Here is an 11,745-nt window from a genome sequence, read left to right on the forward strand (position 1 = left end):
AGTATTCATCCGTTGAAGAAGTTGTAGAGACTCGAAATGCAGTATATAACCTCCAATGGCCAACAAATGATGCAGAGGATTTGAAGAAACCTTGTTGATTAGGAAAGGCAACAACACACCTAATTTGGTATTTATTGTCAAAAGTTTGATGTATATTGTTGTATAGGATCTGGAAATAAACCATTTTATTGTTTCTTCATAAACTATGTCTACATGAGGTCGCCTTGGTCATTATACTTTATAAATTATACCCAATTATACTTTAAAGAAAACAATCAACTGTATAAAGCAAACAATCAACTGTATCTTATAGAAAAAATCACAGCTATCCTCACAAATTATATATTTAAAAATGGTCTCTTTTGTAACATAGAAGCATGCATCTATTCAGGTAAAGAGCATGTGAAATCCACCTACACGTTTAAAGGATATCAGAGGAGAGAAAACAAGGAGGGTTGTTAGAAGCAGCAAGACCGAATGTGTAGTCCACCATTGTTGACCAAACTATTCTAGCATCACTCCTAAATGGTGTTCGTGTTCCCTTTCAGACCATGTTCCAGATAGTACATCACCTCTCATCACCACTTACCACCTTTAATAACTAACATCACACCATTTAAAACTCCAAATCTTAATTAACAAGCACCCCTTGGTAATCTGTTATAGTGTCTCTTCAGTTTTCATATTTATGGAAAATTGCATATATATATATATATATCATACGGTACACCCAAATAACACCACTACGGAAATCACCGACACTAATGACCTGTATTTTTCCAGCAACTCTGCACATTTACATAATGTAAGATATTAATTCAGGGTTAAAAATGACATTTCACATTGTTGGATTAGTGTCTAAGGCTGTAACTATATTTGGTAAGTACTTGACCCGATTGTGCATGGTCCTTTTGGGTTGCCTTCACCATAGCAACTTGACAAGGTGATTTATATAGAGAGAAGAGATATTATTATTAATGTATTATAAGAATAATATGTTAAAGGAATAATAATATTAATTTGATTAATATAAGTCATAAATTAATTAGGAATTAATTTGGTGACTTAAAGAGATTATTTAAAGGAAGGGGTATAAACTGTCAAATGTGTGATAGTTGTATTTTGAGCTGAGAATCCTTATGGATATGGGTTGGACGATTTTATGGATGTGGATCACCTAGAAATCGTCCAAGGCGTATCTTGGAAGGATATTGGATTGCTTTGAGGTTAAGTTATCCAATTAGGGTTTTAGGGTGAAACCCTAGGAGCTCACAGTATAAATAGACCCTTGGGGGTGGTGAAATCGTGACCTTGTTATTGGAGTAACCCTAGGGCTGATTTATCTCTTCCTCACCTCTCTCAAATCATCTTCTTGCTAGTTGGTGTTTGTAAACCATTAGAGAAGTGACAATTGTGACCCTAAGCTCCAAGGAGAAGAAGGTTTCAAGCAAGTAATTCAAGGTATGATTCTAGATCTGTTTTCATATGTTATGATTGTTAGTTTACATTAGATCTAGCCATGAAAGTTTTGGATACATAATGCATGTTCAATTAGAGAAACCTAGATCCAAGCAATTAGGGTTTGCATGTGCACATAGGAAAGTTCTTATGGCTCAAACCCATCAGTGGTATCAGAGCTTTGATTGATTTCTATTGCATTGATGCATTGATTAATTGCTTGTTGCTTAAAAAAATTCAATTTTTAGTCATCTACCTGATGAACTCGGCGAGTTCCACTGTGGACTCGGCGAGTAGCCTCAACTCAGCGAGTCCAAAGCTTGACTCGGCGAGTTCCAGCGTCAGACAGAGGGAAATTCGAATTTTGTTGTTGTTTTTGTCTTGGATTGATACCTAAATTGTTTTATTAACTATAAATCCGAATTTTAACTTAATTTAATGATTATCCTTGACATAATAATAGATAATTTCATATCTTATGAATATCAACTATTTATATGATAAATATGGACTATTTAAGATTATTTGGTAATTATCTAATAACTAAAATTGGATTAGGACAAATATAGATAATTATCAAATTAATTGTTTAATTTGAATTATTAGTTATTTGATCCCTATTGTTTTGAAAAGTTCAATATTTATCCTGATAGTTTTGAAATTTGAATTTGGTAATTAATAGTTTAATTTAGAAGAATTTAAATTTCAACCCCTAGAATTTTACAAGTTTAAAATTCAACCCTATACTATTATATTATTAAGAGCTTAATAAATATATAAGTAAAATTAAAATGCTAGTCTTACCATTAGTAGGCCTCATTTACGAAGCCGGTGTATAAGGTGGGTATAAGGTTGTTGCCTATAAAATGACGCTTAATGGGCGTACACTCACACCCACCGCTTGCTTGATTGGTGGAGGGTCGTTAGCCGAACGGGTAGGATAGGGCAACGCTCTCTCCTCATTAATAAGTATAATGAATCTATAAAGTAACTAAACTATTTTATAAAATTCCCAATCTTAGCTACTTTAGGAAAAGTGAATTGATGCAATCCCATGAAATTGCACTTTGCACCCTTGCTAAGAAGTTAGTGGAGCGTGTGTGGTTTACCGACACACTAATTGGTTCTAAGAAAAGGTGGCAAAGGGTGATTCATTGTTTATCATAGTTCGATGGAGCGTGTATGGTTTACCGGCACATCGAATAGGTGATTGTAACAATGAAGGCACCATGTAGATTTGCATGGTTATTCACACCCGCTTTATGATCCTCGGCATCCCAGTCACAAACTAGAGGGGCATATTGAGATTTAAACATGCCATTGAAAAGTTCAATGAATCTCAAAATCTAGGAATTCTCAATAAAATTTAAGGTTATGTTTTCAAGGTGAAGAATTAGTGAATCGTCATTCACTTACCTCCAAATTATTTGCGTGTTGGATTACGACATCCCTTTTCTAATATGTAAATAATGTTGTTGGATCCTAGCCCTAATTTTTCATTTTGGGTGTTTAATTAGGGATCCAATTCTAATCAAACATTATCCTTTCTAATTGTAGATGTCGAACGCAAACAACGTTGCTGCTAACTCATTCACGTTAAAGAGTCTTTGCCAAAAGGTGACCTTCGATGGTACGAACTTTAGCGAATGGATAAGATACATTCACACCATTTCACGCTACGAGGACAAAGAGTATGTCCTCGATGAAAAGCTCGAGAAGGTCAACCCGGAAATCGCTACTCCCGAAGAGATGGCTATCTTTGAGACACACGAATGTGATGCAACGAAGGTCCATTGCATCATGATAACCACTATGAACCAAGAATTCTAAAAGTCCTATGAGGACATGTATCCCTATGAAATGCATCAAGACTTGTTGGAGAGGTACCACTAAAGCACGAGGCAAGAGCGCTACGAGATCATCACTAACATGATCACCGCCAAGATGGGAAGTGGAGAATCTTTAACTGTGCACTTGCAAAAGATGCAAAGATATATTGATCGTCTTCGCAAGTTAAATGTTAAATTTGGGGAAGATTTGGCCATTTACATAGTTCTTCACTCCTTGCCTTCATGCTACAACCAATTTAGGATGACCTACCACATGAACAAGGAAGAGGTCACCCTAAGCAAACTCCAAGGACTCCTAAGGACTGCTGAGAGCAACCTTAAGGACAAGTCTGTTGCACCAACTCCCGCACCAACCGCTGCTCCTGTTTTGGCTGTAGGGCAAGGAAGGGGCAAGAAGAGGAAGGCTCCATCAAAGAGCCACCGCAAGGGAAAGTCCCAAGATGGTTCCTCTTCTATTGGGACCAAGGTTGATCCTGATAAGCGCAACCCTAACCCGAAGGAGGCAGAGTGCCATCATTGCCACAAAATAGGGCATTGGAAGAGAAGTTGCCCGTAATATATGCAAGCCATCAAGGATGGACAGATCAAGCCATCTTTTGCAGGGACTAAGAAGAGATAGAGATGTGGAGTGAGGAAGAATAAATCTAATCATGGGAAACAGAAGATCGTCGCCTATCACCAAGATTGGAGTGTACTCTTTAATGCTTAGTAATGGATTAGGTTTAGATTTAAACAATTTTTGCTACTCGCCAGATATGGAAAGAAACATCATTTCATTTCATGGTTTGTTTATACAAGGATTTAGATATTCATTTAATAATATGGATGGTTCTATTTATTCTTATCTAAATGGTGTTTTGTACTTTGAAGCAATGCTTTGTAATGGAATTTATGAAACTGTTATGGTTGTAGATAACCTAGGAAATGATGTGTTGTGTATGGATTCTTCCAATAGTATGGATAAAGCATCTTTATGGCATTGTCGTCTTGGACATGTCAACAAGAAACACATAACCCAACTCCAAAAGGATGGAGTGTTGGAGTCATTCAAACTTAGGGAAGATCACACGTGTGAATCTTGTTTACTTGGAAAGATGACCAAGTCACCCTTCTCTGGCACTTGTGAGAGGGGTGAGGGTTTATTGGATCTCATACATAACAATGTATGTGGGCCCTTTAGATCCACCACAAAGGATGGGAACCGCTTCTATGTGACTTTTACCGATGATTATAGTAGATATGGGTATATTTATGTAATCAAGCACAAGTCAGAAATGTTTGAAAAGTTCAAAGAATTCAAACATGAAATGGAGAATCAATTGGCCAGGAAAATCAAGATGCTTCGATCCGATCGAGGAGGAGAGTACCTAAGTCTTGAATTCCACGACTATCTCAAGGAATGCGGAATAGTTTCACAATTATCGCCACCTAGGACACCGCAGTTGAATGGTGTGGCAGAAAGGCGCAATTGAACCTTGTTAGACATGGTTCGTTCTATGATGAGTCGTGCTTCACTACCTATATCATTTTGGAGGTATGCTTTCGAGACTGCTGCCCATATCCTTAACCGAGTCCCTAGAAAGAAGGTTACCAAAACACCTCACGAGATGTGGACAGGGAAAGCTCCCTCGTTAGCACACATCAAGGTTTGGGTTTTGAAGTTTTCGTAAGACGAGAGAATCACGACAAGCTCGAACCTCGTAGTGAGCGATGTGTTTTCATCGACTACCCGCAGAAATCCTTTGGATATCTCTTCTATAGACCGAGTGACAATGTAGTCTTCGTAGCAAGGAGAAGGGTTTTCTGAGAACGAGAACTCATAAACCAAGGAAACAGTGGTAGGCAGATCGATCTTGAAGAGATTCAAGAATCGAGTGATGAAGGAACCTCTACCGCTGGTGCTCAACCCGAGAAGGAAACTCCGGTTGAACCGATTGAACAATCCTTACCTCTTAGACGTTCCGAAAGAGTTAGAGTTCAACCCCAGTTATATGGCTTTCATATTACTACCGAAGGGGACACGTATATTAGTGACAGTACACTAGTAAACCTAGATGAACCTAACAGCTATAAGGAAGCCATGGTAGGCCCGAAGTCTGCTAAATGGAAAGAGGCAATGGATAGCGAGATTCAATCCATGTATGACAACCAAGTTTGGAATTTGGTTGACAATGTGCCTGGAAGTAAGACGGTTGGCTGCAAATGGATCTTCAAGAAGAAGACCGATGTGGATGGGAATGTACACACGTATAAAGCATGACTAGTGGCGAAGGGCTTTACTCAAACTCCCAGAGTTGACTATGATGAGACCTTCTCACCAGTTGCTAAGATAAAATCTATTAGTGTGATGCTAGCCATTGCTGCATTTCATGATTATGAGATATGGCAAATGGATGTCAAAACCGCTTTCCTTAATGAGAAGTTGGCTGAGGATGTTTACATGGCTCAGCCAGAGGGTTTTGTCGATCAAAAGCATCCCAATAGAGTGTGCAAGCTTGAGAAGTCCATTTATGAACTTAAGCAAGCATCTCGCAGATGGAATCTTTGCTTTGATGAGAAAGTCAAAGAGTTTGGATTTGTACGAAGCGAAGATGAATCATGTCTATATGTCAAAGCCAGTGGGAGCATAGTTAGCTTTCTCGTTTTGTATGTCGATGACATACTACTCATAGGAAATGACATCCCGACTCTGCAGGAGATAAAATCCTGGCTTGGGAAGTGCTTCGCTATGAAGGACCTCGGAGAGGCTTCCTATATTTTGGGAATAAGGATAGTGAGAGAACGAAGTAAGAGACTAATAGGACATAGTCAAAATACTTACTTAGATAAAGTACCGAAACGTTTTAGTATGGAAAACTCAAAGAAGGGAGAACTACCGATACAAAGTAATACAAATTTGAGTAAGACTCAAAGTCCGAGTACCGAAGCCGAGATAGCTGAAATGAGCCGAGTACCTTACGCTTCCGCAGTTGGCTCAATCATCTATGCTATGACTTGTACTCGCCATGATATGGCCTTTGCTTTAAGCATGGTCAGTAGATATCAAGGGAATCCTAGAAGAGCGCATTGGATTGCGGTTAAGAACATCCTTAAGTACCTTCGGAGGACCAAGGAATGGTTTCTAGTCCTCGGAGGGAGTGACGACTAAAAGGTGCGAGGGTATAGTGACGCCAGTTTCCAGACCGATAGGGACAACTATCGTTCGCAGTCAGGATGGGTATTTATACTTAATGGAGGAGCGATAACTTGGAAAAGTTCCAAACAGGAAACTGTAGCTGATTCAACGTACGAATCAGAGTACATTGCAGCGAGCGAAGTGTCAAAAGAGGCAATATGGCTGAAGAACTTCATTGGCGATCTTGGAGTTGTGCCTGCTATAAAGGAGCCCATGGAAATTTTCTGTGATAATGAGGGAGCGGTTGCCTTGACCAAGGAACCGAGGGATCATGGCAAATCTCGGCATATCAACAGAAAATATCACTTTATTAGACATCAAGTAGATAAGGACACCTCGTAGTTAAAAGGATATCATCAGAAGATAACCCAACAGATCCGCTTACGAAGGGAATGAGCAGGGTTAAGCACTTGCAGCATGCTAGGAGTGTTGGGCTGAAGGATGATATCAGTTTAGATTATATAGTTTTAGAAACGTGTAATAGGTAAATGTAATTGACATTTGATGATTAAATAAAGGAGTATTGTTTATAAGTAAAGTTACTATCTTATGTTGATTGTTTAGCTATTGTTTTACTTTGCATGTTTTGACTTCCTGAATAATTAAGTTATTAAGAATAATCGAGTTATTCGAATGGTCAACAATCGTTCATATGTTGGAAGTAGGTATGAATGAAGATTGTCATGAATTGGTGTGTAGATTGTGTAAATGGTATTAGACATAGCAAAGGTTTGTTGCAACGTTCATGAGTGCTTATGAACAAGTTTTGAGCATTGGAATAAACCCGCGCTTGATGGAATCACTTTGGGGTGATCGCAAGACGATAATATCATATGGTCTTAAAACCTAGATATATGGTTTATTATTTATTAATTGGTTGTACATTGATAATGCGAAACCGCATCAGTAAATTGATGTCATAAAACACGTTGTTGTGTATAGTTGATTAGTCGATAAGTAGATGCATATAAGTCGAAGTTTATCTGTTACTTCTATCCTAAGAGGTTAAAAGCGATATCACGGCCGCTCGATGATTTGATTTGACTTATGTGCCGGGCCCGGTCAGGACTGAATTGATGTGTTCAATTAAGTTCTATGTCAAATAAATCTGAGATCGAGAAAATAGTTGGTGGAAAATAAGTATGATAATGTTTCATGAAATTGTCTGCACGGTATCAAAATAGAGGACTGTACGATCCCTTATCTAAAGGACAGGTCACTGATAAGATCAGAGTTGACAACGTCTTTGAGAGCTACGATTGCTGATCGGATTGTGTTTGCGTTTATAGTTACTAGAATTATCCAAGTGGGAGACTGTAGGATTAGTGTCTAAGGTTATAACTATATTTGGTAAGTACTTGACCCGATTGTGCATGGTCCTTTTGGGTTGCCTTCACCATAGCAACTTGACAAGGTGATTTATATAGAGAGAAGAGATATTATTATTAATGTATTATAAGAATAATATGTTAAAGGGATAATAATATTAATTTGATTAATATAACTCATAAATTAATTATGAATTAATTTGGTGACTTAAAGAGATTAATTATAGGAAGGGGTATAAACTGTCAAATGTGTGATAGTTGTATTTTGAGCTAAGAATCCTTATGGATATGGGTTGGATGATTTTAGGGATGTGGATCACCTAGAAATCGTCCAAGGCTTAGCTTGGAAGGATATTGGATTGCTTTGAGGTTAAGTTATCCAATTAGGGTTTTAGGATGAAACCCTAGGAGCTCACAATATAAATAGACCCTTGGAGGTGGTGAAATCGTGACCTTGTTATTGGAGTAACCCTAGGGACAATTTCTCTCTCTTTTCCACCTCCCTCAAATCATCTTCTTGCTCGTTGGTGTTTGCAAACCATTAGAGGAGTGACAACTGTGACTCTAAGCTCCAAGGAGAAGAAGGTTTCAAGCAAGTAATTCAAGGTATGATTCTAGATCTGTTTTCATATGTTATGATTGTTAGTTTACATTAGATCTAGCCATGAAAGTCTTGGATACATAATGCATGTTCAATTAGAGAAACCTCGATCTAAGCAATTAGGGTTTGCATGTGCACATAGGAAAGTTCTTATGGCTCAAACCCATCACACATTTGTCCAAATTTCTAAAACCAGATCACCAATATAAAGAAAAACATTGGTAATTGATAAAAAGGGCATTCCATACCTTAGCCTGAAAGAGTAGTATCCATCAAAGCACACATTCATGCATAACAACACAACAATGCATTATTAGTTAAGAAGACATTTATTTCAATTCTAAATCAATTTATATAAATTAGTTTTAAAAAAGTAAAATACTTACAAGATCAAATGTGTCCTCACGTGGCTTATCTGATAGAATTTCAAGAGGTAGAAGTGGGGTTGAATATGCTTCCTGCAAGACTAAAAAAGATTGTAAGACTAAACACATAATATAATATATATTTATAAATTATAATAATAAGATAACTTCATATTTCCATGAATCAAACCTGTAGTGTAGCATTTGTGGGGACACGGAATGTAATAACAGCAGGTGTGCTGTAAAAGATAGTTTTTACTGTTGACTCTAGCTCAAAAGAGTGTGATAGAACAGCACCACTGAAAATATGACAAGTAATTATTGTGAGAATGAATTAAAGAAAAGAAAACATCAATTCAATAATATGATTATGTGATACATACACATCAAGTATTTCCCATGAAGTTGAACTGTTCCTTGAGATGATGCTGGATATCTCAGAAGACTAGCCATCATCGATGAGGCTAACATCATATGCAACCCTGAATGAAAAAGATGTCAAAAGTATGAGATTTTGCAAGAATAATTTTATATATTTGTCAAAACTTATATAAACAAACAACAAACGCGTAACTTTTCATGAAAATATACCGACAATCGTAGTTATTAATATATACTTTTACTAATTAGTAACATTATTGAGTTCATAATTATAATTGGAACTATTTGATTACAATGAGCTTCAGGTCAAATATCTTCTCGTTGATCATATTGCAACTGCAAGACAATGTTACCTCTATTAAGCTTTCAGCATAGATTCTAAGAGGAAATATACAATGCGTTCACCATAGTTCAAAATATATGTTTGGCAAAAACAATAGAAAACTATTGATGATCAAAGACCAAACATAAGACACTTTCTTATTAACTGTTATGATGATGCAATCGATCATACTATGAGTCCGAAAAGAACTAACTTGTAATGTCTTAAATGGTATAGCGAGATGATTGAGATGACAAAGTCTTATCATTAAACTAACAATTTTTTATTCTACCTGGAACAAAAATTTGCATAAAGGTAGCTTAATTAACCTCTCTTTCTAGAAATTTAAAAGGCTTAATTCATCACTCGTAGCTAAATAATATATCCATCTAATCAATCTCATATTGTAACAAAAACACCGGATCCATAAGTAATTACATGGCTTGAGCCTAGACAACTCCTAAACGGTCTTCGTGTTCCTCTTCCGACCATGTTCCAGATAGTACATCACCTGTCATCACCACTCACCACCTTTAATAACTAACGTCACAGCATTTAAAATTCCAAATCTTAATTAACAAGCACCCCCTCAGTAATCTGTTATAGTGTCTCTTAGAAGGACAATTCATCTATCATGAATTTTTACTTCTCTTTCAAATTTGTTTGGAATTGTCAATCTAAAATTGAATTTTACATTGTATAAAATAAAACCTATGTCACCTTGAAAAGAATAAAAATGTCATCTTCAGTCATTAAAAGGAGGAGAAAGAAAGATAATAACTAAAGAACAGGTCGATTCAAAAGATATGGAAATTAAATTGACTAATGTGTTGTAGGTTATGCTAACTTGAGAAACCTAATTTGGTATATCAATTTGTATATTAAAAAAAAATCAAAAGTCACAATTAGAGTCCATTTTGGGAAATAATTGTTCCTCAGTTGTTACCTGGTTGATTACAGCCATGGCTTCCTCTGTTTGCTCTGATTTTCTTTTCCGAGGATAGACTGAGCGAAGAGGAACACAAAGTTTATAACTTCAAGTTGAATTTGGTTTTCCAATTGATTAACTTTGGGAAAAACTCACCTGTGATCAACGAGATAAAGTCGCTCATATCATCGAGTCGTCCTCTGGCTCGGAGACCGGAAGCTCAGAGGCGAAGGAGAATCGGTAGGTTCGGATCGATCAGACCTCTGGTTGATTTATTAGGGCATGAAGCTTCGATAGGGAAGAATGAAGCAACCACCGCGATGTTAAATCTATCAATCATTGGAGAATCTTCAATGAAGGCGATAAGTTGTGCATGATTTCAAGCTTCGACAATGTGAGAGAGGTGACCTTGAGCACTCATAAATCTTGTCCAATTTCTCATTTGTTATTCGTTTATGAGGGATTTGAGAGAGGCATCGATTGATTTGGGGGGAATAACCTCTTAAGTATCGTAAATGCCCTTCGATTGATTTTTGACCAATACCCCCGTGTTTGATTTTCTCATTTATTTACATAAGTGCCATAAAATATCTTAGCCCATCATTTTTTAAATCTGATGGTCCACTTTTAGTTATCGGGTTTTCGGGAAACTATAGGTTTTCAAATGATCATTCCTCTCTTTCTCTCTCTCTCTCTCTCTCTCTATATATATATATATATATATATATATATATATATATATATATATATATATATATATATATATATATATATATATAGTCCGGACCCGATACGAACTCAAAAGTTGGTAGAAGCCGCGATAACTATTCTACACCAATCATTTCGTCAAGGACACAAACGTTAAACCCATTTACTTTGTCATGACGCGTTTGCACCCAGCGCACGTATATGGAACGTAATATGGACTCGAGGGAATAATCATGTGCGGTGAACGTCCATGAAACGTCATTTAAATGTGTTTTTGTTTTTTTCATTTATTTTGGTTTTTTTCATTATTTTTTATTTTTCCTAAAAAAATTAATTTTCTTAAATGGATATATGGTCGGTTTTAATGTTTTTATATATATATTTTTTCATTTTTTAATTATTCTTGTTCATTTTTTTTTTTTCATTTTTTAAATTTCTTTCCTACACAATTGAAGATAGTATGGAATTTTTTTGTTTTATTTTTTGATTATTTTTTTCTTAATTTTTTTTTTGCTTCTTTGTTTTTTGTTAAAACTAAATATCAGTTTAAGTTTTTAATATTTAACAATTATAAAATTTTAAGGAAGAAGGGATATTAAGGATCATAATATTTTTTTTGAAACATATTA

The 11,745-nt window shown here is 36.2% G+C and overlaps 1 pseudogene; it reads right to left on the reverse strand.

Annotated features, from left to right (window-relative positions):
• Nucleotides 1-255: 255 nt before the first annotated feature.
• On the reverse strand, nt 256-10,592 carry LOC145009724 (uncharacterized; annotated as a pseudogene).
• Nucleotides 10,593-11,745: the final 1,153 nt, after the last annotated feature.

The sequence above is a fragment of the Lactuca saligna genome, chromosome 8 (genome assembly GCF_052625555.1).
Source record: "Lactuca saligna cultivar CGN05327 chromosome 8, ASM5262555v1, whole genome shotgun sequence".
Lineage (NCBI taxonomy): Eukaryota > Viridiplantae > Streptophyta > Magnoliopsida > Asterales > Asteraceae > Lactuca > Lactuca saligna.